The 27,539-nt window shown below is 40.5% G+C and overlaps 1 long non-coding RNA gene across 1 annotated transcript; it reads left to right on the forward strand.

The window, feature by feature from the left end:
* Nucleotides 1–8,031: 8,031 nt before the first annotated feature.
* On the forward strand, nucleotides 8,032–24,737 carry LOC117760791. Its single transcript, XR_004613733.1, has 3 exons — nucleotides 8,032–8,136; nucleotides 9,538–9,545; nucleotides 24,727–24,737. It is a non-coding gene; the product is annotated as an uncharacterized LOC117760791 (long non-coding RNA).
* The last annotated feature ends 2,802 nt before the right edge of the window (nucleotides 24,738–27,539 follow it).

The following is a 27,539-nucleotide window of genomic DNA, read 5'->3' on the forward strand; positions in this document are numbered from 1 at the left end:
ATGTGATGGGATGACAGGGTCTCAAAAGGCAAAGTAAAAGTGAATCAGGAACAGGAAATCGTTATTGGTGGAGTCAAGGGTGAAGGTTTGTTATTTTCTTCATTTGGGGACGTTTGAATGAGTTTATCCTTGACACAAACTTAGTTTTTCTTATTTATTTTTGTTAAACTTGTGTATGAAATACAAATAGATGATTAGGTTTTATTTAAAAAAGAATCCTCCGTAAGTGTGCAGTTTACTTACATATGTTTATTAGCAGTGTTTAAAACACCTTGACAATTAATCAGTCTTGTTTAAAATGGTAAATTGTCTGTATTTGTATAGCCCTTTTCTAGTCTTGATGACCACTGAAAGTGCTTTACAGTACAGTTTGCCATTCACCCATTCACACACACATTCCTACATTGCATCTATGGGCAGCACTTCCTTTATGAGAAGGGGGGTTCAGTATCTTGCTCAAGGACACTTTGGCATTCAGACGGGGAAGACTGGGATCGAACTGCCGACCTTCTGGTTCGAGGACAACCCTTTATACCCCAACACATACAAAACCATCCTGCAACCACTATGCATTCTACAAAAAATAGCCGATGTTCAACTCTCACTTCAGGTCCTGGGTGATGAACGTGCCCAGGAAGCGGAATGACTCCACGGTGTGACTCCACATTTCCTATGAGGGGCCATCCCGGAATCAATATCTTGGCCAAGGACACTTCGGCATGCAGATGGAGAAGACTGGGATTGAAATGCCGACCTTCTGGTTGGAGGACGACTGCTCTACCCCTCAGCCACAGCTGCCCATCTTGAATCATTTCTATATGTGCTGTACTGGAATTACTGTTGAATCCACATCATTGGCTTTGAACTAAAAAATGACATTTCACCAATTTTACAGGAAGACCAAATCAAAAGAAGACAATTATTTTAGCCTTCATTCAAAACACATATATTTTTCTACATTAGTGTGGTGGTTTTTTTGTTTCATATTAGACTTAAACCAAGGGCAAATCTGGTGACAGTATGAAGAAAATATCACAAAAATGTGTTTAAACAAAACAACAATTCATTGGGATAAAATATATTTAAAAGTCCTTACATTACATTAAGTCATTGAATGTTATTAATTTGGCTGAAATACCAATCCCAACCATATGGTAAAATGGAAGATATTACAAATATAATATAAATATAATATAATATAATATACTGTAAAAATAAAAAAGTATGATTTCAAATACCATTAATAGAATGATTAACAACTGAAAGAAGGTTATAACACTTTGGAAATATGAAATAAGCTACTGAATATTGAGGTTACAACAAAGCAAAACAATGGCACAGGGTAAGTAAGTCTTTCCTTTCCACAGCAGTGATTCCAGGTGGATATGTGTGTGGCTTTTTTCCATTTCATGAGAACCTGGTCTCCTGTTTTCAAGCATAAAGCATTCCAAATGTTTGGTCGGATAGTCCATATTTGAAGTTAATACCTTTTGGATTTTCTGCCAACAAACTTCTCCCTCCTTCATGTGAGCCCCCTGTTTTACGAGATGTAGAAATTAGGCCGTCATCTGCACTTAAGTTTCAACCGTTCACACAGCACAAGGTTTTGCCGTGCGTTTTACAAAGAGAGGGGATGATCCACAGTACAGAGCTTCACAGAGGTTGAGAAACAGTAGAAACTGTTGTTGAATTCGAGCAGTTATTCTTTCACACACACATACAGGGATTTGGAGGCGGTGACCAAGTCCAGCATTATGTCTGAGGTAAATGCACACAAGTTATTGGTATTTACATTGCAAAATTAATAGGTTTTAAAACAAGTTTTGGCATCGTTAAAAGAAAAGCTAACCAATTTAACAAATAAATAATACAACCCATTCATTTATTCAAATTACTGACTGATGTTGTTATCTGCAAAAAATATTTTATAATAAGTTGCATTTAACGGGACTCTGTTTTGTGTTGTGTTAGTAACACAGTTTATTTCCATGTGAGGCTCACTGTTGTCAGGGTTAATCTGCTGCTGTGAATAACTTGCTGCCTGGTCTCTGTGTCACCAAATTAATTAACATGTCCCCAGTGTATTAATAGTCTTGTGTTTTCCTCTTTCTGTTATGTGTGGTGGCTGCGTGATCTGGTTCCTCAATCGTGCCTCTCCTTCCTCTATTTTGTTTTTCTCTATGTTAAATTGTTTCCATCTCTTTCTGGACAGATTGTTCCTCCGACTTTAATCTCACCAAACCTCACCAAACCAAAAACCCTTTGTTCCCTTTGTCAATAAATTACGGCACCACATAGCTCTATCACTGGTGTCTGCATGCTGGCGCTTTCCCATGTGAAAAATTTAGCATTTTACTGTGATTAGGGAACATCAAGTGTCTAATTTAAGTGTTGATCTTAAATTAGACACACTAATTTGTCCCACTATGAATTCATTATGATGTGCACAGTGAACCCCCCCCCTCACACACACACACACACCGACATATTGATAAAAGAACCATCGTTCATAGTTGATCTGGCCATCGAGAGCACCAAAAGAAACCCTGCCACAACAGTGGATCGTCAAAGAATCCATAATGTTGTTATTGTCCATGGCAGGCAGAACCCAACATAACACTAGTGGTTTTGTATGTAAACTCCGACCATAGGAATATCGGTGCCATTACTTTTGAAACAAACCACAACCTATGTGCATGTGAAATCCAGTAATTAAACAAAGAGCACAACATCTATAGCCATGACACCCTATTTCCATATATTAGCATTATACTTGGGAAATACAATGTTATCATAATTGATGTGTCTAAAGTGCCTTGAGATAATGTATATTATGATTTGGCGCTATAGAGATAAAATTGTATTTAAATTAATTGATGGACAGTAAAGAGTTGCTTGATAATTTATATAAATACAAGCCGTACACTTGTGTCGGTGGACTTGCATGGGCACAAGCAGGATGTCCTGTGGACACTGATTCAGAAGTAGAGCATCATGGCTCAAGCCTGGAAAACCACTGATGCTCCGGCTCAAAGTGATTTCACTGGCCATGCCCTGTTTTGCCATCATCATTTCATCATCTTCATTGCCGTCATTCCTGTCATCATTCCTGAGGGAGAATCGTCAAATCAGCTCCACATGAGCTCATCGCTTTGCCTGCATATACAGGATGGATTACCACACTGTAAACTGATTGAAAGTATCCACACACACAGGCACACACACTAACTCTCCTGCCTAAGATGTGAGGAAGACATACTGAAAGGGTTTCTTGAAAGAAAAAAAGTGTGCATGTTTTCAGTGTTGCCAGGGGGAACAAGGCCCAAACACAGAGAAAGGAGTTTGACACTTAATTTCTCTCCAGGGCTCACATCCTCTTTGAGGCACCACACACATTCATATCATGCATAAGCTAAACCACACATTCTACACATACACCAGCACGTAACATGAGCGGGGCCGGGCGCCCTCTCGGCTTCTCCAATCCCTGGAGAGTCGCAGGCGTTTCCAAAGGAGGCTTTTCCAGCAGAACTCGGGGTATTTTCCAGCACTGGCCTCCTCTCCATTAGCCTGGCTGGCCTACAAAGAGTCTCTGGCAGTAAATCCACTGCTCAGCGTGTTATGGCGCAACAGCTCTGACAAGAAAGAAATGTCACAGGGCCCTGCTGCCAGACCACAGCTAACGGCTGGCTAAAGATGTGAACGAGCGCCAAGAGGGGATTCCTGCTACACACACGTCACCACAGCAGAGGCGGGGAAAGGAAGGGGTGCTGAGGTCTGAATATGTCACTGTGGGTCATTATGGATCCATGCCAGAGCAGAGCATTTTCCTACGTGTGTGTCTGTGTGTGTTTGCTGAGGCCCAATAGTCCCCTTAAGTTTAAAACAAGCCTTATACCTAAGACCACATTATATTATCTCAGCTGCACATTGGTCATTACGGTTTTCTAGCTGTTTGTTACCATGCAGCAGCTAAAACAACCTACCACCCTATGAAATCACATAGATTTTTGTCCACTACAGATTTCTTTCACACATATAATCAGTCCCCACAACCGTATCACGCAACGTTGAAGAAATTGAAAATAAACAACAACCTGCATCTACCCCTTTGCCCCGATCGGTGCCAATATTAAATGGGGTCTTTCTTGGCTCATGCCTTTTACCAAGTTTCGTGGACATCCATTCTGTAGTTTCTGTGTAATCCTGCTGGCAAACAAACGATCAAAACAAACATACAAAGGATATAAACAAAACAAACCCAAAGAAGTGCAGAGGATCATCCCACAGCTGCAATATGGCCAGTGAAGCATCACTCCATGGTAACTTGACTCTTGATACAAACATACACAGAGTAAGAGAGAGAGAGAGAGAGAGAGAGAGAGAGAGAGAGAGAGAGAGAGAGAGAGAGAGAGAGAGAGCGAGAGAGAGGGAGAGATGGTGACATTGATATTGAGGGATTTCCAAGTCCACAGCCGCTCTCTGATCACTTCCACATGTATCTAACAGTTTAGTTCAGGTCCTGTAGGTAATGCTGCCATCCATCCTGCTATGACATTCACCTATATGATAAACCTCTTGTCATAACTCTATGGAAACCCTGCCTGTTCAATGATTTGTGTACAGTAGGCTCATGAACAGACATGTTAATGAGCTCCGTCATTACTATTTTTTTGAGCATTCTGGTTCACTGGAAGCCCACCTCTATGAAGAGAATCCACAATGTTACAGTAAATCATTTCTAGTTTGAAATTGGACTGATGGATATTTGAACCCTTTCAGAGGATTTTGTAACCCAACAATTCCTGACCTAATACAGCTCTCACACAAACAGCTGTTTCTAAGTATTGGATTATTCTGACTTTTGCATATGCCACAATGAAATTCATGAAATTTCACATTATTGTTAATTAAAAATCAGCTTATAATTTATACAAACATGTTTCAGTCAGGAACACTCTTGTCATTACAAACCATTTATAGCAACAAATGGAAATCCGACTTTCGTTCCTGCAGTTTTACTCCTGTAGCAGTAGTGTAGCAGGGATCAGTGAGGAGAGCATCATATTTAAATGGTCCGACTTGATGTGAGAATGGATGTGATTGGTGTATGGCTGATTGGACAACAGAGCTCTGGCATACGACTTCCGTGTTCTGCATGAACTAACGCAGAGCTTTAGCTAAGTATGTTGGCCTTTTAGCTGTTTTTGCAGGGGGGAAGTTGCTGTTGTATCTGAGCTATTTTTTGGGGAGAAGTAACACTTTTTTCTTGGATCTAGATGTAAAAGATACATCTCATTGTTGAGCAGGTAGCGTACAGTGGGTTAATAAAACTCTTGCCCATGAAGACCTGCTGCATCTAAGATGAGAGTCTAAAAAGAACAGGGGAGCTGAGAAATGCACAGTTGGTAGCTTGTCACCTTTTACATGATCTTTATTCACTGTTGTAAATATAAATATTGATTGTAAAAGCTTTAACATACAGGGATATTATTATGTGACAACTTGTTGTTTGCCTACAAATCTGATTAGTGTGTGTTCTTTATCACAGCAGTCAGGACTCTTGCTGTACAAACTGTAGAGGATTTTTTATTGCACCACTACACCTAAAGCTGGGATGATCACATTTTGGAGTGAGAGCAGGACAGAAAGAATGCATTAAAGAGGGGAGTTTTCACACACATGCTAGTTATTCAATTTTTGGAAGCGGATCATGATGACTGTTTTAGCTGTTTCTGCACGGTATCCACCCCCCAACCCCCAACACACACACACACATAATTGTGCACGGCTACTTTCATATTGCTCTGTGTCCAGAGGAGATTCAACACCCATGTTATTTATTATTGCTCTGTGTGTATGTGTGCTCCCAATGTTTCCCTCCAGCTTTGTTTGGTGTAAGAGTCCCATGTGTCTCTGGCTGGGACGTATCAGCACTGGAGAGAGGTAACAACACTCTCTTCATAACACTGACGCCAGATGCTGGGTGTTCCTCACATTTAATGCAGTTGCTGTGTGGTGGGTACATGACACATCTAAGCCCTGGAAATATGCTTGAACTTGCACAGGCTGTAGATGTTCACATATGTTACATTATTAGTTATTGATTTATTGATACATATTCTGATTCAAATTCTGCTTGTGGAATCTTCCACATCTGGGCATATTATTTTAAAAGGAAAAGAAACTTTTTGAGAGTAAAAACTGAATTCATCAGTTAAAAGTTCAAAACAAACCCAATCAAAACTAAATATCTGTCTTCCACATACCTCTGCCAACGTCTATTTGTTTAAATTTCTTTGATACAGACATCAGAAACCAAGGACATGTTTCATCAGATGAAGTTAACGAATTAACTTCGGTTCAGGAGCAGGGCCTACCTGAACCTTCTCGTCAACAATACCATGCCATTACTTGTATCCCTCTGGTGGGTCATAGAGCTTGGCTTTTTAAGGTAGACATCATTTAGGATGCCTTACACTTTCCTGCAGAAACAGTCCTAATATCTTTGACTCTCTTTCAGAAGGCTTTGTTGGAGCCTTACCAAATGGTCTGTATTTATGTAGCGCTTTTCTAGTATTGATGACCACTCAAAGCACTTTACAGTACAGTTTTGCCATTCAGCATTTCACACACATGAGTACTGTTCAACTGTGCAGCACTTTCTCTATCATAGATCATTCATACACAACCCCCAACCTTCTGGTTAGTGGACGACCCACTATACCTTCTAATCCACTGCCGCCCATAACATCTCCGCTCCTAAACAACAAATACAAATTCCCTTACAAACTAGATTTCTCAACAATTCCATCTTTATCTCCTCTATTTTGGCTTTCTATCCTCACACAAGCTTCCTTTCAGAGTCTGGTACCACTATCCAGTCACTATAGAATGGAGTTACTGTGGACTCAATTGTCACTGCCTTCAGAGGAAATTGAAGCACCTCTCTGCTCTTGTCCCCTTTCTGGCCACCTCAATTATTCCATCCACATTATTACTCGAGCCAAATCCCTCCTGTCCAGCTTTTAATAAAAGCTGCATCTCTCATCTCTCTCCATGATAGAGTTGTTCTGGATGATGCATGCACAATTTGAATGCTTCTATGGCAACATTTCCTGGAACGGGAAACATAGAACATTTCCTTCTTCGATCATGTCTTCATCACTCAAACCATGGACATTCAACTTTACACAGACGTGACTCCTGCTATAAGTTTCGGTGGCTAATATGGAGCAGGACGATTGGGTTCTACTCGGCTGTCAAAATCCAAATCTCTCAATTCAGGGTCTCGCTTTCCTTCAACTGCGCTCTCTGAGCTATAGCAAATCATCAAAGCTGCCATACTTTAGGGACACTAATGTATTAGAAAGTCGATAATCATTCACACTGACAACATCGCAGTTGTTGAGATCATAAACAAGCATCGATCTCATTCCTCAGCCATTACAGTTTCAGCGCAGAGCAGGCTCATGTTGCTTTTGGCTCAACATCTGTTAATACGTAAAACAATCAAAATCCACCCCATCCCTATCCTCATCCCTTCATCGTCCGTCCCTCATCCCTACCTGAATCCATTCATCCTCTCATCTCTCCCTCCCTCTCCCCATTAGTGCATACCTCTTGCATGTCTTGTTGGTGCTGGCTGGGAGGGCCCATAATAAGTTCAAGTGGAGTGATGCTGAATGAATGAGAATTATCTGTGCTGTCAAGTTAGCAGCCTAGCAAGCTATTGGAGCTTGGAGAGCTTGGAGAGCTCCAATAGCTCCTCACTCCTCACTCCTCACTCCTCACTCTAGCTAGCAAGCTAGCATTTTAGTCTTCGACTATTATTTACAACAAGACTGCTTGATATGCATTACGCCAACTCACATATTCTACCATTACTGACAATAACTCCTCAATTCATTTGTCATTGCTGTTCCCTTCATCTCTATCAGACATTTTTTTATGCACATATACTTTAAACATAGACACACCTTTCCATTATGTTACAAACTGTTTCTTCTAATCAATGAGACTATTTTGTTGATATTCTCAGTTACATGGGACATCTACTGTACTTCTGTCCGTCCCGGGAGAGGGATCCCTCACATGTGGCTCTCTCTGAGGTTTCTACAGTTTTTCCTTACTCTTGTTGAGAGTTAAGGGTTAAGGGTTTAAGGATTTCGCAACCTGTTAAGCCCTCTGATACAAATTGTGATTTGTGATTATGGGCTATACAAAGAAAATTTGATTTAACACACACTCTATTGTTTGCATACACTGTCCTGCTACCAGACTGCGCTCTAGACCGCGAATATGGAAATAAAATATGGATCAAATATGGATCCATCCACCACTAATGGTCCACCAACAAATGCACTATTTACTTATGTTTGAGAAATGTTTGCTAGAAACTGTGGTGGCCATTTGTTATAAGAAATAATAAAATACTTCTAGACTTGTAATGTTAAGAAAGAACAACATTTAAATAAAGCAGCTTGTGCTTTTTGGCAGACAGATGCCAAGAAAAGCATATTTTTCAAAATGTTGGGGTATATCTTTCTAGCAACTGTAAAAGTGCAGTGAACCTGCAAAGCATCAATCTCAGCACTTGTTTCATCTTTAGTGATTAGATTTAGACACACTGTTTGCACCAACTCTTCGTTTTGAATGTAAGCATTGTGAAAAGGTTGAAGACCATTGCAAGTTGTGTTTTCTCTTCTGTCTCATATATCCCAGAGGTATAGTGATGGAATCCTTTCAACCCGTTGCTGTTTTGACATGCCCCATCTAGAGCAAATTATGTGAAGTACAGGAAAAGGAGCTTTGAAAATCCCCTTCTGGAGGCATTCTGGCTATTTTCCTCACGCTGTGTTCAGCCAGTTAGCTGAGTGTGTGTGACTGATTAACCATGTTTCACTGATAACTGTGAGTGTGTTCCTCTCTACATCCAAACTGGGAAAAGTTTGTCCAGGCCTCCAGAGGTGGAGACTGCTTAACACACAACAACCAAAAGCCAAAGTCTTAAATTGTGAAATCTTTGCAGGGTGAATTCGGGTAATCTGGGACATTGGGTAATGTAGGACACCTAAACTCCAGTGTTTATTTCATGTTCTAACAAAATCTAGTCAACAGGACTTTTACTATAGGTTAGCATGAATATCATGTGACTGAAATGACTTCATGGGGGTGATATTACAGAAAGGGGCGGGGCAAGTGTCAATCAGAGGCTCCTTCTTGGAATTTCATGCCAAGGTCAATTACATAGGATTCTGAAAAGATTAATGTTAAGGAAATCTGTCGCAAATTAGACATTGTTCTTGATTGTTATAAAATACATTTTGTGTGATGTATTCAAACAAACAAATCCCATTCATGGATTTTTCAAGACATGGAAAGTACCAACAGTACCAATCAGTGATTACTTTGTCTGTATACTTCAGGGCTAGTGTACTACACATTTCTAGATACTATGATTTAGGAGCTTAACAGGAGATTCAATGGGGGCACCACTGGATGTCCCATTCAAAGGATCATAAGCCTACTTTGTAGTTCAGAGGGTAGACTGGTTGGTTTATTATTGTATTTTTTCAGAGTATACTGTAGCCCTTTTTAATTTATGGTGAAGATATATTGGGTTTGAGTGGGTATTTATTTCAAAAGCCACTACAGTATTCATTATGCTGCCTGGTTTTCTTTGTTGTTGCCTGTTCTTGTGATAAATATAGAAATGGTGAATGCATGACCATCTTCTCTCAGTAAAATAATAATTTTGTAATCTGTTGAATATCAAACATCGCATGTGTATGGGTGCTTAAATGTAAACTGTGTATTTGAAAGATTTGGCCCTGGTCTTAGATATATAACTTCATTTTTAAAATGACTTTAACCATCTGTGTTTACATCTTAGATTAAACTAAATTATCCACTGCAAACATTAAACATGTCTTCTTCTTGGGTCACATCCACATTCCAAAAAGCTCAAGAGAATAAGTCCAGGATTAAAGTTGCGCTGTGCAGATACTTTGGAAAACTATGAGGTCTGACTGCCAAATAGTATTCCACTGGATCCAACTGTGTGTGATCTCTTAATTTAATCACTTAAATCCAATTGCTGTCCTTGTCATATCTGTTTCTGATTGATTTGATGAATCATCACTGATAACAGCTGGATTGTGTTTGGCGATAGTGAAGCACAAAATAAGTGATCACACAAAGTATGATAACACATGAACTTGACTCCTTTGAACAAAGACTAACTTATTTACTCTCTGACCTTTGTGCCATTAGTGGGATAATAATTATATGTACTTTATACTTTTGCACCTGTTTTTCGGATGCAGATGTGTCACATAATACCATTTGTGATTTTCATGTACAGGATTTCCAGGCGCAGCCGTGTTGAGGAGTTGGATACAGTTCTGTTGACTTCATCAAGCCGTGACTTTCAGTGCGCACTCCGGCTGTTTGCAGCCAAGTTTGACGCGGTCAGGATGATAAACAGCACCTCCAGCTTCAAGGCCATGGTTCTCTGTGGGAGAAGTCAGTGGATTACTCTCTCTGGATTACGGTGGGGGGTTGCTGCCCCGAGTGAAAGAGTTTAAGTATCTTGGGGTCTTGTTCAGGAGTGAGGGGACAATGGAGCGTGAGATGGACAGGTGGGTCGGTGCAACATCAGCAGTAATGCAGGCGTTGTAATGGACCATTGTGGGGAAGAGGGAGCTGAGCAACATGGCAAAGATTTAGATTTACTGGTCAATTTACATTCCAGCCCTCACCTGTGGTCAAGTATTGGGTAGTGACCAAAAGAACAATAACAAGCAGCCAAAATATGTTTTCTAAGTCAGGTTTCTGAACTCAGCCTTAGAAATAGAGTGAGAAGTCTGGAGGGAGCATGGAGTAGAACAGCTGTTCCCTCATGTTGAACGGGGACAGTTTAGATTCAGGTATCTAGTCATGATGCCTCTGCGTCTTCTTTTGGAGGAGATCCAGGGGTCAATTGGGATGAAACCCAGGAGTAGACCCAGAACTCGCTGGAGGGATAACATATCCCAACTGTCCTGGGAACGCCTCAGGATCCTCCAGGAATAGCTGGAAAGTGTGGCTTGGGAGAGGGACGTTCAAATCGATCCAAACAGCAGTCAGGAGTTTCTGTTTGAATTTCTAAAAGACGTTCTACTCACCATATTGACAAATACAAAGCCATTGATAGATATGATTTGGGAAAGTCATGCAATCTGTGACTGGCACTGAAAATTCTCAGTAATTCAGCTACAATAATTGATATCTCTTCATAATGGTGCAAACAAACCATCATTGACCTGTAAAATTACTACAAGCTGCAACTTAACTTTTCGCATTTTGTTAGGTGAATAAATACATAACGATTTGATTGATTGATTTAAGTGTAGATTTGGTAGTATTTACCTAGCATCACAGCCTCCACCTGCTCAGCTCTGAACTGCTGCTCATTCTTATGCTCAGTACACTTTCTTTCTCTCTCCTGCTCTCTCTCCACCAGTTGCAGTGCCTTGTGTGCATTTTATGAACCACTTCATCTCTTTATGTTTCTTATCAACATTTTTAATGCCTCCCAAAGTATCAATATTCGCTATATGTTAGTAAAGCTTTTTTTTTTTTGCAACATTAAAAGATTAAAAAACAGTAACCATGTTGGTGGTAATCATCACGTATCGGACCATACTAGACCAGTGAAATTAAAGCTTTGCCTTTATTGCATTAACAGATGTTAATTTGTGTTTTTGCACACGCCCACAGACCATGGCTTACCATACAAGAATCAGATTATACCACCTGGTCCTGGCAGTCCTGTCCTCTTATACTGTAATAGTAGTAACTTCAGTCTTAAAAAGGCAGTGGCTATAGATAGAATTGATCCGTTTCATGCTGAATCATCATCTTAATTTATGACTTGCCATTTGGTCTATACAGCAACAGGAGACAATAGCTATGACTGTTAAAGGTCTAGTTTTCATCTTTAAGTCCATTACCTCCCCTATAAACTTCCTGTTAGAGACACAGAACAGTATCAGCGGGCCCCACACTTTACTGCTTGGCACACACTTACAACAATCAGTCTACATGACATTTTGGCTGCAGTTCAAAGGCTCAGTTAGTAAAGGCTCATATCCTGCAGTGAGCATATTTGTGTGTATGTGTATACTTGTACAGATGTCTTTGTGAGGACCATTTTGAGCCTACAACCTACAGAGTGAGGACATTTTTGTAAAGTATGGACATTTTGGACGTTCCTCACTTCTTCAAAGGGGTGTTTGAGGGTTAAGACTTCGGTTTAGGGTTAGAATTAGATTTAGGTAAGGATTAGGGTTAGGCATTTAGTTTGGACAGTTAAGGTAAGGGTAAGGGGCTAGGGAATGCATTATGCCAATGAGTGTCCTCACTAAGATAGAAGTACAAACATGTGTGTGTGTGTGTGTGTGTGTGTGTGTGTGTGTGTGTGTGTGTGTGTGTGTGTGTGTGTGTGTGTGTGTGTGTGTGTGTGTGCATAAAAACATTCAAACAGATGTATAAGACTAAAGCTTAGATTTGTGAGTATCTTGGATACGTGTGCAATCATATTGTTGCATATTGGTGTCAGGCTGCCGCCATATATCTCATACATATCAGGAAGATCTCAGAAAACAGCCTTGATCCAAATTATTCAAAACCAACGTTTTTTTTAATTTGTCTCAACAGTAATTTGTGTTTTAAGTCACATTTTGTAGCACGTCAGCCTGTAGTTATGTCACACCTATGACAGAATAGCTAACATTATGCAGCATGTGTCTTGAATATGTACGTGAAACACATAATCACACTGTGAACCAAGGTTTGAAGAAAAAGGTTTTGGAATCACTTCTTTAAGTATATCAACGCAAAACAGGTTCTAAGTGAAAACAGTTTTGTATTTATGTTACACATGAATAAAAAACTATTCCATGGTTTTCTCATACTACCAATGGTTAACTCTCCCCAATTATTTCTGTGTTGATGTTCGTCAGAGAGACAGATCTGCATGTTCAGCTGGTCATACTGCAAGAAAATATCAAAACATGTTAGAAGGTGATCAGAACACATCAGTCGAGGCTGAGCCAAAAAAGCTGCAAAATGAGCCTGCCCATGTTTACATGTGTAAAATTTGTTGTTGTCTACATTTGTTTATCTATTGTGTCTGTTAGCTAGGATGGCACTGGTTAGCTCCCTTGTTATAAGACTGTGACAACCAGCCAAGTAGTCACTGAGCTGCCAGCATCAAGGGACACCCACTTGTATTTCACTGTGCCATCTTCTGGTGTCACAGGGCTGTATGGGGAGAATGGGAATGAGTCTGTGATTGTGTGATTATCTCTGTTTGTTACTGACGTCACCTGTAGAGACATTTGAGTGAAGTGAGCGCAAGAGGTCCCAGTCCCTTACAAAGCGGTTGTGCTTTCATTACTTCAAGATGTGATTCAATCCTTCCAAAGAAGATAAAATCATTAAATAAACTAGATAAACAAATATTTAAATACTCAGCCCAAATCTGAATGTCACAGTTAAGTAAAGGATTGATTCACCATATCAGCAAATGCATAAATAGATAAATATGGTTGTTATTAATTCTGTGAGGTAAAGTGTTTTTCTTTCGTAATACATGTAAGTACTCCCAGCTTTTATGAGATTCCTGCTCTTCATTAATAATGATGAACCCAATCAGATGACAAGTTATTACTTTTCAGGAATGTCTCTCATTATCCAGTGTCATGCTACAATAACATGGCTGTTCATCACAGACAGGATCATCACTCTCTATATAATCATTATTCAGTTTAGGTTAGAGGATCTAATGAATCAGATAGGGACTCTTCTTTTTCCTCCCTCTGTCTCTCTTAACTTCATCATGTCCTTATTGGTGATGTTCATTCTTTCTATTCATTACACAAGAATCATGAGATATTGTCCTTCCTCTAAAGGATCCTTCTGGATCTTTATTTTTAAAATGAAAGAGTCTGACGGACAAAGGGGATAGCAAAGGGAGGGCAGTTTAGACTGGAGCTAAATCTTGATTCATGTTGGTTAGTAATGTGTTTCTGCAGTCACCGGTCAGCACAGCACAGCCAGATGAAGCTCCATCACACTGCTCTGAAAACAACAGGACTGCAAACCAGATGTGTGATCACACAGCCAGCAGCACTTGGCCGTTATCTGTGTAGTTAAACTGAAACAAGCTAACAAAACCATGTTGATATTACTGAAACAAACCAGCCCCACGCCCAAAATAAACACACACACACACACACACACACACACACACGCACACACACACACACACACACACACACACACACACACACACACACACACACACACACACACACCTCATGTGCCTATGAGTCCTGGTCAGGGATTTCAGTCACTGACCAGTAAAACAAAATCATTTCAAGTCAAAACATAGCATGCCATAAGACTCCTACATTAATACACATTAAGGATATAATACTCAGTCTCGGTCAGACGTCCTGGAAATGGCTTGACTGCAGGTTATCCTGAAAGCTCAAAGGCTTCACTGTCTCCTTTCTCTGATGCACTAGTTTGAATGTTGTATCATGAAAGTGAACACACGCCTGGTCAGACAGTAAAGTGGGCAGGATTATCAGATTTAGTAATTCAGACAGTTAAAAATTAAGGTCTATGAAAAGTCTGTAACGTAATGCGATTCAACATGATTCAGTGAGCTACCAGCAGGACCGTGTCTGAAACACTATCCGTTACTCTGAATAGAACGCAGAATTTTGCAACGAGTGGAAAAAAGAAGGTGCAAAAACCATTAACTTCAAGATGGAGAGAATTTAAAGAAGCTAAGAATTGACATAGGTTTGGCATAATGGAAGCCAGTCTGTGGAAGCCAATCCTGCACTGCTGGAAATTACCACCATAGCTACTTCAGTAGAACTGCAGCAAACATAAAATCCTACATTTGAGGTTTTGGAAAGTATCATAGACTCTAATCAAATCCACAACTCACTGCCTCAGTGTTCTGTACGAGCAACACTGGTTGGTAGAACCTGCATTAATGAGTTCATAAAGGAATTATGTGTTTTCTTTTTGCCTTTATTTGACATGACACAGAAGTGAACTTAGAGGAAATGAGGACGTGTCAAAAAAGTTTCCCAGCTGAGTTTGAACTGGGATCCGTTTAAAAATGTTGGTTCTCTTCGTCCTTGAGTGAGATCATTCGATCTTTATGGAGTAAGAAAACAAAACATGTGTTTTTAGTCATATTTGGGTGATTACTTTAACATATTGAGCCTGCACATGGACAGTGGAGATGAGAAATATGTCTCTGCAGTGTTGGTTGTGAAAACTTGTCATCGTTGGAATCCAGTGGAGTGGACATGAGTTCAAGCTGTGCACAGCTGCTGGTCTGTGATGGAGGAAAAGGTTTCTTCTAACCGGCACCTGTCAGGACCTCAGTGGATGTGTAAATTCTGAAAGACGTTGTTAGGTTCAGTTAAAAGAATTGTAACCAATTCTTTCTATAAGCTATAGTCCATCTCCAATCATATACACTTAAGAGGAACATTGAGAATGTGGAGCGGGATTAACTTAAAAGATTCTGTTGAAGATATCAGTTCAAACATGCTTAACACCTACACACTACAGGGGGGTGTTTTAAGCTGTACATATTATGCATTACACATACACACTTGTTTCCTAGTAATATTTTTGTGAATGTGAAATCCATTTCCTAGTTTTAGAAATCAGGATACGTCCTTAACTTGGTTTTCAGAAGGAACAATATTCAGTAAGTCTGACAGAAACTGTGGCCTGTAAACACGTGAGGGTTCGCTCACTGTGTGCCAAGTGCACAGGTGCACCAATAGCTCCATTATTAGTAGTTAGCCAGTAAATCAAAGTAAGAACAGATTTTCTGAATTTGGGTGGAGGACAAAACCAGAATCATGAATACAAGAAGCAGGTTTTTCCTGCAATGCATGTAAATCAAATTCCTGAATATGACCAAAACAGGGATATAATGTTTAATCCACTGATGCCATATAATGCCTAATGGCTGATATTATCTATATGTGGGTTATGAGAAGAAAGGTAAATATTAAAGATGAATTGAATAAATAATAATGTGTGTGTCCATGCTGTGTCATTTTATTTAACACTGTAAAACAGATAAAAGAGACTTAATGAAAACGGAGGTCCTCTGTATACTGTACCAGAGCCTGTACAGAACAGAGAGGATGGATGAGTTTTATGAACGGTTTTGTTTACTATTGCTTTTATGAATACGTTACATTGTGTCTAATGACATGTTTGGGATTGTAAACTTAGATGTGACCCATCACTTATGAAAACTACAACCAAAAGACTTTGAAATGAATGTGAAACTTACCTAACCCTGCAAACAGGGACTTTGCCCCACATGTGGTGAAAAGCTGTACAGCATGCATTATGAACACAGTGTATTACAGAGAGTAATTTTGTTTGTCAGTAACTATTGGATTGTTGCTTAACAAAGTGTGTGTGTGTGTGTGTGTGTGTGTGTGTGTGTGTGTGTGTGTGTGTGTGTGTGTGTGTATGTTTGTGTGTGTGCACGCACGTTATGAGCATGTCTACCAGGAATGCAGTGGCTACAGTCTAGACAGCTGATCCCCACCTGTCCTCTCCCAGGATCCAACTGTCGCAACCCATGACAGTTTCTCTAAGTGTCTGACTGGGTTTATATATTAACTTCATTTCATTTTCATTCTTCCCTGTAGAAATCGACTTAGTGTTTCTGTTGACGGACATTGAAGTGACTGAATTTGCTCCATTAAGACGACATGTTAAGCAGCAGCCACTTAAATGCTATTTACAGTCTGTTGCTCTGCTCTGTTAAAATCCTGATTTTATAACTACGTCATCTGACAAAATCATGAGACAGAGTCATGAAAGACAAAGGCTGTGCTGTGATTTGAGTTCTCAAAGAGACAGTTGTCTTTCTCACTTTGTTTCACTAGCAGTTTCAGTATCAGTAGTCTGGGAAACAAACTGCTATTCTCTGACACTCACTGAGCAGGGTAGTTTACAGAATAAAAGCAATACAAAGCATTACCCCCACCACTCCACCCACCCCATCCATGCACAGAGCAAACACTGATGCAAGACTCATACATTTTCAATGAGGAAACACCAAAGGCACGTTTAACAAAGATTAAGATAAATTGATAAAAACACAATAATAAAAAGGATGAGAAAAAGACTAAAAAAGATGATGAAATAATGAATAATGAAATGCCAAAAGAGCGGAGATGTTCTGAAGTAATACACCATTAATAATACTAAAAAACAGGGAAAATAAATCAATGAGTGTGCAGTTGATTCAATTTGTGGAGATGAGAGTTTCTCAGCAGTCATCAAACATCTAGTCGGTTCAGACCACACAGTTGGAGGCCCACATACACCTTTGAGATCTGTGTTTACAAAACAACATGAGTCCAAATAATGAACCAGCATCTGATATAATTTCAATCAGGAGAGACTTCGATTCAACGTTTAAACAAACATTTATTGACATGCGCACAGGGAAAGTGATGTGAATGTTGTAGACCCCTATGTGATGTCATCAGGATTAGAATGGGGTGAAGAAGAACGTAGTACATCCCCCCCCTCGGGCTCTAGACACTGGTGGTGGTTGGGGATCCAGATGAGGTGATGATGACTCTGCTGAAGACTGGAGGAGATTGGGGTGCAGGTGGGTTACGCGCGTCACTGAATGATGGCTGACTGCGAAAGAGAGAAGAAGGGATTCAAAGTTTGACCGCAGCCGCATGATTGGCTGGAGGAGACTGTGGCAGAATCTGATTGGCAATTTAGAAACGCCCACAATCAGCTGATCAATAGGCATAGAGAGAGTGAGAGAATTGAGATTGGTTGATAGTACGGAGGTCTCCCTGACTTACACCTCTTTAGGAAACATGGTAAATTCATGAAATTAACCAAGACGCTTAGAGACCATCCGCTATATATGTCTCTGTATAGGTAGGGAGGTTTCTCTACAACAATACTGATTCTCTATCCACTACTTTTAAATGTGGTAGATGCCATAAACTAACTTCCTGCATGTGACTTACATCATAATCGCTCTAAAAAGCGACAATACTTCGAACTGTTTTGTGCCTCATCTGCACATGCCTCTCAATATCCTGCCAAATGTCTGAAACTCACATGAAATAATGTAAAGTAATAATACATAGTAGAGATGGTACTAAGTCTTAAATGACTAGTGGACTATGGAACCAATGACAAACCTTAACCTGGACACTAACTAAACACAAACCTGTGGAGTGGAGCATCATGAGGTCCCAGCATGGAGTACTGGAGCTAATGACCACTGGGCACACATGACTATTTTATGTTCACACTTTATTTAATTGATAACTTGACTTATGGAACACTGTTCATAAATCGTTCAGAACTCACTACCTGTGCTTATCCTCAAATGACACTGTCACAAGAGCACGTCCTTGTTGTTTACACAGGAGGGCACACAACAATTTGGTGATGATTATGAAGAGTAATGATGTCAGTGACAGACACACCAGTGCAGAATTACTGGCTAAGCCACAGGTACGCTTGCTATGCAGACAGCAGATCACCTGTTACGCTAAAGGCTTTGTCCTGTCGGTGAGAGATGCTGGAGTCCACGGGAGAGTGTTGTGACAGAATTATGCTGCAGCTCATGGGAATCTACTACTGACGGAATGTGGCTATGAGAAAGAACGCAGGAATCCTAAACATGCGGCTCACCTGAACTGCACGGCGAGACACAAACGACTAGAATAGGATAGACTAGATTCTAGAGCAGGCTGTCTTACACGCCTCTATTGTTTCGCAACCTCATGTAAGACGATGAAAACACAAGAAGCATGTTTAGTTTCCTAGTGATTCTGGGGACCTAGCCAGAGTCCCCACAGATGGAGTGGTCAGGGGGTCTGTTTCCCACTATATATTACTGAGGCAACATGGGGACTCTATTGACTTTAATGGACTCATTAGCACACGTTAGAGGAATAATATTGCCTCAACAGACATCAAAGACTACAAAGAGAGTCGGGTTTCAGCAGTCTGACTGTAGGTGATGTTGTGGTACCAGAGGAGGCTAAGTGAGAGAGGCTGGATGGAGTGAGGGAAGGAATGATGGTAACTCTACCAGTACAAGATAACAAAAGATATAAAACATAATGATGTGAAGGCAAGCACACACATTTCAATTCTTTAGCCCTTTTCTACATGATGGTTGTTTGATGGAGGAAGAAAATTGATAGGGGAAGACAGAAAAGACAAGAAGCACATGAGGGTTTAAATTTAAGGTGAAGCCAAGGAGAACTGTCCTGCTCCGAGTCCTTAAGATTTGAGGATCCCAGAGGAAACAGTAGCTTTTTTTTATTTAGAGGTTCTTCATCACATACTTCTGGATACAAATAAAAGTGCAGATTCTGCTTTTATTAAGGCAACATCCATACTAATATGTTTTTGTTTGAAAGCAGCCTAAAATGTTCCCTGGCCACACAAACATTTTTGGCTCTGAATTAGTTTTAATCCCAGTCCATACCAACACACCTGAAGGTGCATATCACGTGACCACTTACACACACTGGGCATGCAGGTACCAGTGTACATAGAAATTGGTCGAATAATAACTCGTCTCCTACAGAACACTTGTAATCTCTACTATATATTATTATTTTACGTTATTTTATGTCAGTTTCAGATATTGGAGAGAAACCTCCCTAACTATGCAGAGACATATATAGCGGATGGTCTCTAAAAATCTTGGTTCATTTCATGAATGCACCATGTTTCCTAAAGAGGTGTAAATCTACACGAAGCTCAGCGTAAGTTCAGTCAGGAAGACTTTCCACTTATCAATCAATCTCAGTTCTCTCACTCTCTCTATGCTTATTGATTATTATAGGTCTATGTAAAGTGCCTTGACATAATGTATATTATGATTTGGCGCTATACAAATAAAATTGAATTGAATTGAATTGAATGCATGTTGTGTTCTACACTGGTAGCCGAGGCTGATGCAGATTGTTTTTTTCTGGAAAGGGGGAGGGGGTCATGATAAGAACCTGACGAATAAGCAAAGGCTATGTAGTGACTGAAAAGACCCACTCATAAGGGGGTTATGAGTGTCTACATCATTGTTTCCAAACATCTCAGTTTCTGTCCGTCTATACTACAACGCTGCCTCAGAGTTTTCAGATTAATATGGGGCCAGCAGATCCCTTCACCTCCTGAGCCTACATCCAGTGATATAGTGTTATCATTGGTGTCAAATGAAGCAATGCTATTACTGTAATCAATAAAAGACCATGAGCAAACTAGAAGAGCAACTGAAAAGGTTGAGAGCGGACCTACTCTTAAATCTGGGAAGAATCTCAAGAAGGGCTGAGACAGGGGCTGAAACCTTCTGTATAAAAGATACTGACTGGTGTGTGATCGAAGCTTGATCCTCTGATTTCTGGAACATTAAACATGGTAGGAATATCTGACTGAATGGGGTCTGTTTCCTTTTCAAGTCTTTCGCAGTGTGTGTAAAGAAAAAAATAAGTGTGTTTGTATTCATGTGTACACTGTGCAGGGCCAGTGTGTGTGTGTGTGTGTGTGTGTGTGTGTGTCTTTGTGGAGGTGGAGATAGATCTGACCTGTCAGGGTCTCAGCCTCTGAGCAGCAGTGAGAGTTTGTTTTCTGTAACTCTCTTCTCACTCTACCTGCTGTCTGGGAATGTTCACCAGCTGTGAGAGCACACACACACACACACACACACACACACACACACACACACACACACACACACACACACACACACACACACACACACACACACACACACACACACATACATCATAATATATCACAGTCCATTTTTAGTCACATGACAGAAGGAGATGTAACTTAAACTTAGTTTATTTTACGATACAAACAAACCATTTGTTGAATCTTAGAGATCTAGGAAGAGATTTGTGATTATACATGAACTGCAAAATGTAACTAAAGAACTTAAACTACATCTGACTTTGAATTTAATACAAATTGACAAGCCTCTGGATTATAAGATAAGAAATTAAATTTTTAAAAATGAAACTGAAACTCTAACTTTAACCATTACTTCTACTAACCTTACCCTAACCTTAAGGGTTAAACATGTCTTCACCTTCAAATGAAACAATTTATATCACTGGGATTTTTTTATCCCCACAAGGAAGACTAGTCCCAAAAATGTGATTGTGTAAAGACATTTAGGTCCTCACAACAGTAATACCTACTCACACACATACATTCGTGGTTCATTTTTTACTCAAGTTAATGCTTAAAAAAGTTCCCTCAATTAAAATGTTCTCCCTGTCCTCCCATATTTGGCCTTCAATTGCGTCACTTCATCAAAACAAAAAAAGGAACGGCAGAATGTTGTGCTTCCTAAGAGAAATGGACAAATGATTATTTTTCGCTGAGGTAAAAAAGCCTTGAGTGTTTAATTTGCAGGGACAAGGTCACAGTAATGAAAAAGGCCAATCTCAGCATCATCACAAGAGGCAGCCTCCATGAGACCATATTCTGACAGAGACAAGGTTACACGGGCAGGTTATTATGGTGAGTGAGCTGTAAAGGTGAAACACCATTCAGAGAGTGAATACGTTAAAGGGCCTTGTTGCTGCTATCGAGCTGCTTGAACCAGACAAAGTAAAACTGTTCAGTTTGTCATTGTCACAGAACAGATTAATGATATACTAAATTATATTCACAGAACACAGAAGGACACACATTTTACTTTCTGTCCTCTGATGAAACAACATTTCACTTTTTATATATTTTTTTATCATCATCTTACATCAAGACACTTCACTAAAGAGAATCCCTTCCATCCTTAATCAACTACAATAGTAGTATGACAAGACAAATTTTACTAATTTTCTAGAAATTTAAATGACGCTTGTTTAAAACGTCCCCCCCCTCCCCCCCTTGGGATTGATTGCAAATTTCACATTTGGAATGTCTGTTTTAGCTTTCACCATTGTAACCTGAAAAAAACCTCCATAATCCTGACACATGTAGTGACATGTAACAAATCTAGTTTGCCACTGTGAGCTAATCTCTCAGTATAGCATTTCCATGAAAATGTATTAATAACAGGCCTGTTGTAAGAGAGCCTTAAAGATGGTGTATCAACATCACTCTAACCCAAAACAGATTCGATCAAATATGTGGGCTTTACAGTAAATTACCATTTGACAGTAGCGGTTACAGGTAGAAGGTTGTATTGTATAGAAAGTGCACTGCTTGTGTATTCAGAGGGTAGTTGCCTGAAGAGTAGTAAAAACAAACACATTCCTGTGCAGTTGTAACAGGTGTGTGCAGCTACTGGTAGCTTGGCAGGAAGGCCACAGCAGTACTATAACCCATAAACACTGGTGTGTGCTTTCCATCAGGAGGCTGTGACAAAACAGGAGAAATCGCCTCTTTGATCCCAGCGCCATCCCACCCCAGTGCCTCCCAGTTCATTATGAATAGAGCTACTTCAGATCCTTAAGCTTCACAACATCTTGGTCTGAGTCCTGAGGCATTGAGTTTTTTACAAAAGAAGCTGCTCACGTGTATCAAACGGGAGCAAAAGGCACAAGTAAACAAGTGAGAGGTGTTGGCCAAAGTCAGTGGTGGGTGTCAAATGTTGACTTTTTCTATCTACTCTGGGAATATCCTAGGATTCCCCAGGAGGAGCTAGAAAGCGTTGCTGGGATGTGGGACATCTGGAATAACCTGCTAAACCTGCTGCCACTGTGACCTGACACCTGGTAGAAAATGGATGGATGGATGGATGGATGGATGGATGGATGGATGGATGGATGGATGGATGGATGGATGGATGAATATCTTACCTACCAGAGGTGCAAACCAAACAAGTGAGACTGCATTTAACAGCGTCTCTCAGTCTTTTTTAAAATTAAATATTACAGCATTTGTGGCTTGAAAATAAAACAGACCAACAGTCAAAGCACAAGATTTTAACAAAGATATGTGATGGGACATTGTCAAAGAAGTGATCTGTGTAAACAACATACATGTTTAGACAAATCATTTGGTTAACATGGAAACATATACACGTGTATATGAACATTAGCATGAGCACAAGGATCTTCACAGACCGTTCTGTTAAGTGACAAGGAATTTATAATTTTATGTCTGCATATTAATGACTATGTTTTAGTATTTTAATCATCGCCAGTTCGTCTTCAACGCTACAGTGGTAGTCGCTTGTTCTCGGCCGCTCAGAATTGTGTATTCAGACTTATTTTCCTTGTGTAACTCAAGACTGTATTCACACCGTTTCTTCCTTGTGCCTCCAGGATTCAACTCCCCGGTCCTCCTGCCTTCCCTCCCTGCTGGCGACATCTTATAGACGTCTCCTTCACCCTCCGTCATCCATACCGCATCCTTGATTCAGCTTTATTGGAGGAATAAACACCTTTGAACACCTGTCTATGCACTGGGGTCGAAGACACTCTAAACGTGACAAGGGCTCTGCATAGGGTAAATGGTTTGGTTTTGTATTTATATAGCACTTTTCTAGTCTTGATGACCACTCAAAGCTCTTTACAGTACAGTTTTACATTCACCCATTCACACACACATTCATACAGTGCATCTATTAGCAGCACTTTGTTGTTCTATGAGGGGCAATTCGGGGTTCAGCATCTTGCCCAAGGACACTTCGGCATGCAGATGGGGAAGACGGGATCAAACTGCCGACCTTCAGGTTGGAGGACGACCGCTCTTCCCCTCAGCCACAGCCGCCCATACATGGGTTGTCATTTTTCTTACAGGACGCCTTACTAAAGAGAGTGCGGTCTGACATCGGACTGGTTGTTTTAGGTCGCCTGTCTTTGCATGATTTACTGAACCAAAGACCACTCTGAATCTATGGCTGCTTCTTCACCTCTTTGACATACATAGGGTACATGTATACGTGTAGGCTACAGCCTAGCTTCGACGCAGAAGCATGAATTGGGCTTCAGTCTACAACAGGGCACCTCAGTACACATGCCACCCTGCTCTAACAATGTCATACCTGTGTTGCACTCAGATGGATGTGTACAGTCATACCATGTGTTTGTGTTAGTAGAATCACACCTTTGCCTCTTTAACACTCCCATTTGTCACTCTTTGGAACAGTGCTAATGGAGAATGTAGCCTTATTCTTTCTTTAGCCTTTATTTGTCCACACTAATCTCCACTGTGTACACTTTGACTTCTCTCTCCCTCAAGGCCCTGATGGATTCAGGGGCAGTTGGAAACTTCATGGACTCTAATTTAGTGTCACAGAGATACATCCCTCTCATCACACTTCCCAAACCCAGAGAGGTGAGTGCCTTAGATGGCAGACACCTGGCTAAAATCACCCACCAAACCACACCTATTACTCTGATTACTTCTGCCAACCACCAAGAGTTCATCCAGTTCCTAGTCATCCCCTCACCTCACTCACCCCTGGTTCTGGGTTAACCCTGGTTACAACTCCACAATCCCCACTTTGACTGGAGATGAGGCATTGTGGTAGGTTGGAGCATCCATTGCCACTCCAACTGCCTTAAATCAGCCTGCCCGTCTTCATGTTCCCATCACTCTCTTTTTTCTAATCCCCCGGACTTATCCCACGTTCCCCTAGCCTACCACGACCTGGAGGAGGTTTTTAGTAAGGACAAGGCCCTCACATTACCCCCTCACCGACCCTATGATTGCGCCATCAAACTCCTCCCCGGTGCCACGATTTCCTCCAGCAGGCTGTACAATCGGTCCAAACCGGGAAGAGAAACATGGAACAATACATCCAGGAAGCACTGACTGGAGGACTCATCGAACCATCCTCATCTCGGCCTCACCAATGCTGTTTGTTTGTAAAAGCTGAGAAATTCATGTTCCACACACAGTCTGTTTCGTTACATTATCTGTATCTGTATCTGTTACATCAACTTAATTGTCTGTATCCGTATCCGTACTCAGGATTAAACCGGAAGTGTTTGGGACCTAACCGGAAGTGGGTATTTTAAGCCTGACATGGATATGGGTTGATCAGAAGTTGCTATATTTATTGTTTATTAGAAAACTATTTACAGAACTGCCTTAGAATTGAGCTTCAGATCAATGTTTTTGATCACAATAGTAAGAGAACTATTCAGAACAAGTTTTTTATAAACTTTAGTGAATCAATGAACATAACACATGCAGTATTAACTGGTCTATATAGAATGAAAAATAGTGAATTGAATATCACCAAGATACACCCCAAAGCTTCTTGTTCTACTTATGGAATGATCTTCTCCTTGCACTTTAACTCTATTCTTTCTTATAAATTTAAAAAGCATAGTCAGTCAGGGCTAGTTACATTTCGTTACAAAGACAGCTTTATTTGTCATCCACAGAATAAAAAATGATTTATGATCTGTGTGAGTGAAACAAATTTTAGTTTCAACATGATCAGCACATCATGACAACAGTTGTACAGTATGCGCTGCTGATTACTGTTCTACCATAGATAATTTACACCAACTCACCTGCAGCTCATTCCGTGATCACCAGCAGGATATCTACCCTGGTCGTTCTCCCAGTGATCGCCAGTTCGTCTTCAACGCTAGTGGTAGTCGCTCATTCTCAGCCGCTCTGCATTGTGTATACACACTTATTTTTCCTCGTGTTACTCGAGACTGTATTCTCATTGTTTCTTCTTTGTGCCTCCAGGATTCAACCCCTGCCTTCCCTCCTCGCTGGCGTCATCTCAGAGACATCTCCTTCACCCTCCGTCATCTATACCGCATCCTTGATCCAGCTTTATTGGATAAATAAACACCCTTGACGTTTCCGTACTGGATTTTGCTCTGTGTTCTGTCTCTGCGCTGGGGTCGAAGACACACTAAATGTAAAACCAACATCCCATCAGCAAGTTGTGCAAACCTGCGTAAAGTGAGCAATGTAACTGCAGGAACTTGTTAATGCAAATTCAAAATCAATATAATTATAAAAGACAAAGCCTAATTTACATCATGAAGGATTTCCACCTTCTTTGCTTGGTCATGCTTGATGACATTACCACTGATAAACCGTTTATATTTGGCAGACTGAACGTTTCAGTCATCACATCCCTCTGCATCCGGTGTAGCACAGGTCTAACCCAGACGTGTGTTACACTATCATTGTTGAAGTATGTACTTGCGTGCCACAGGGCTGAACACTGCCCACTGTCTGTGGTGTGGAAGGGCTTACACTCCCATTACAGGATATGTGTGTCTGGCTTAGGGTTTCCTCTGTGTGTATGTCTACGAATGGCATTACTGCCAACAACTAACCCACTCCTGCTGTCTGGTGTGAGGCGTGACTCATAACACATACAAACACACGTTCTCACACTCAAATACTACAGTTAGAGAAATGCATTCGCTGCACATCAGACCTATTGTATGATGTGTGTTACAGTAGTCAAATACAGATGGACAAATTGACTCTAGAAAAGCAATGGACTTATACAATAACACATTACATGATTAAATACACATACTACCCTTCCCAGCATAAACATACACATACACACACACACACACACACACACACACACACCATCTACATGCCGAAGTGTCCTTGGGCAAGATACTGAACTCCAAATTGCCCCTGACAGCTGTGCCGTACTCATAGAAAAGGTGCTGCCCATCGACGCACTGTATGAATGTAGGTGTGAATGGGTGACTGGCAAAAAAAACTGTAATATAAAACGCTTTGAGGTGATTGTTCTATGTGAATATTGACTAGTTACCATTTGGTCTCATCAAACATTCCAAAGATGTAAAGGTCTTCTGGAAATTCGAATGTGAGTAAAGACAATAAATGCAGAACACTGTGATAGACTGCCAGCCTGTTTGCTTTTGAAGCATGTTTTCACAAAGAGCATTGATGGATGGATGGATCAGAGTTTCCCTCATGTAAGCTGATGTGTTGTAATCAGGTGGCCACCACTTCTTTCTGATTCTCTCTTATTTTACACATGCAGAAACAACAGATACAAAGATACAGGCAATGCAGGACATCTGGTTGAGGCAACTATCGTTATAAAGCTTCGACTGGTGGTGTGAAAATAACTGTTTCCCCATCTGCAGTTGTCATCAGCGGAGAACTAACAGGGTGAAGAGAAGGCAGTGGTAGATTTTAATGGAACAGGCAACAAAAGCTGAATGGATCACTTTTGATTCATTGTTCCTGGTCATACACCAGAACAGGAACCTACACTGACACAGCATTATGATCAGCATCCTCTTTACTTGTCTAAGGAGGCCCCCCACTCAATTGAACAATACATTTATGTCAATCATTTATAGCTCTGTTTAAATCCGTATGTCCCACTGAATTCACATTTCATCAGCAGCTGCATAAAATTTCAGTTTCCATAAGTGAGGGTTTTCAGGTCCCCTGCTGTTTTCCCTGACTGACTGCTAAGTCGGCTCTCTGATCCAGTC

This window comes from Hippoglossus hippoglossus, chromosome 4 (assembly GCF_009819705.1).
Source record: "Hippoglossus hippoglossus isolate fHipHip1 chromosome 4, fHipHip1.pri, whole genome shotgun sequence".
NCBI classification, from domain to species: domain Eukaryota; kingdom Metazoa; phylum Chordata; class Actinopteri; order Pleuronectiformes; family Pleuronectidae; genus Hippoglossus; species Hippoglossus hippoglossus.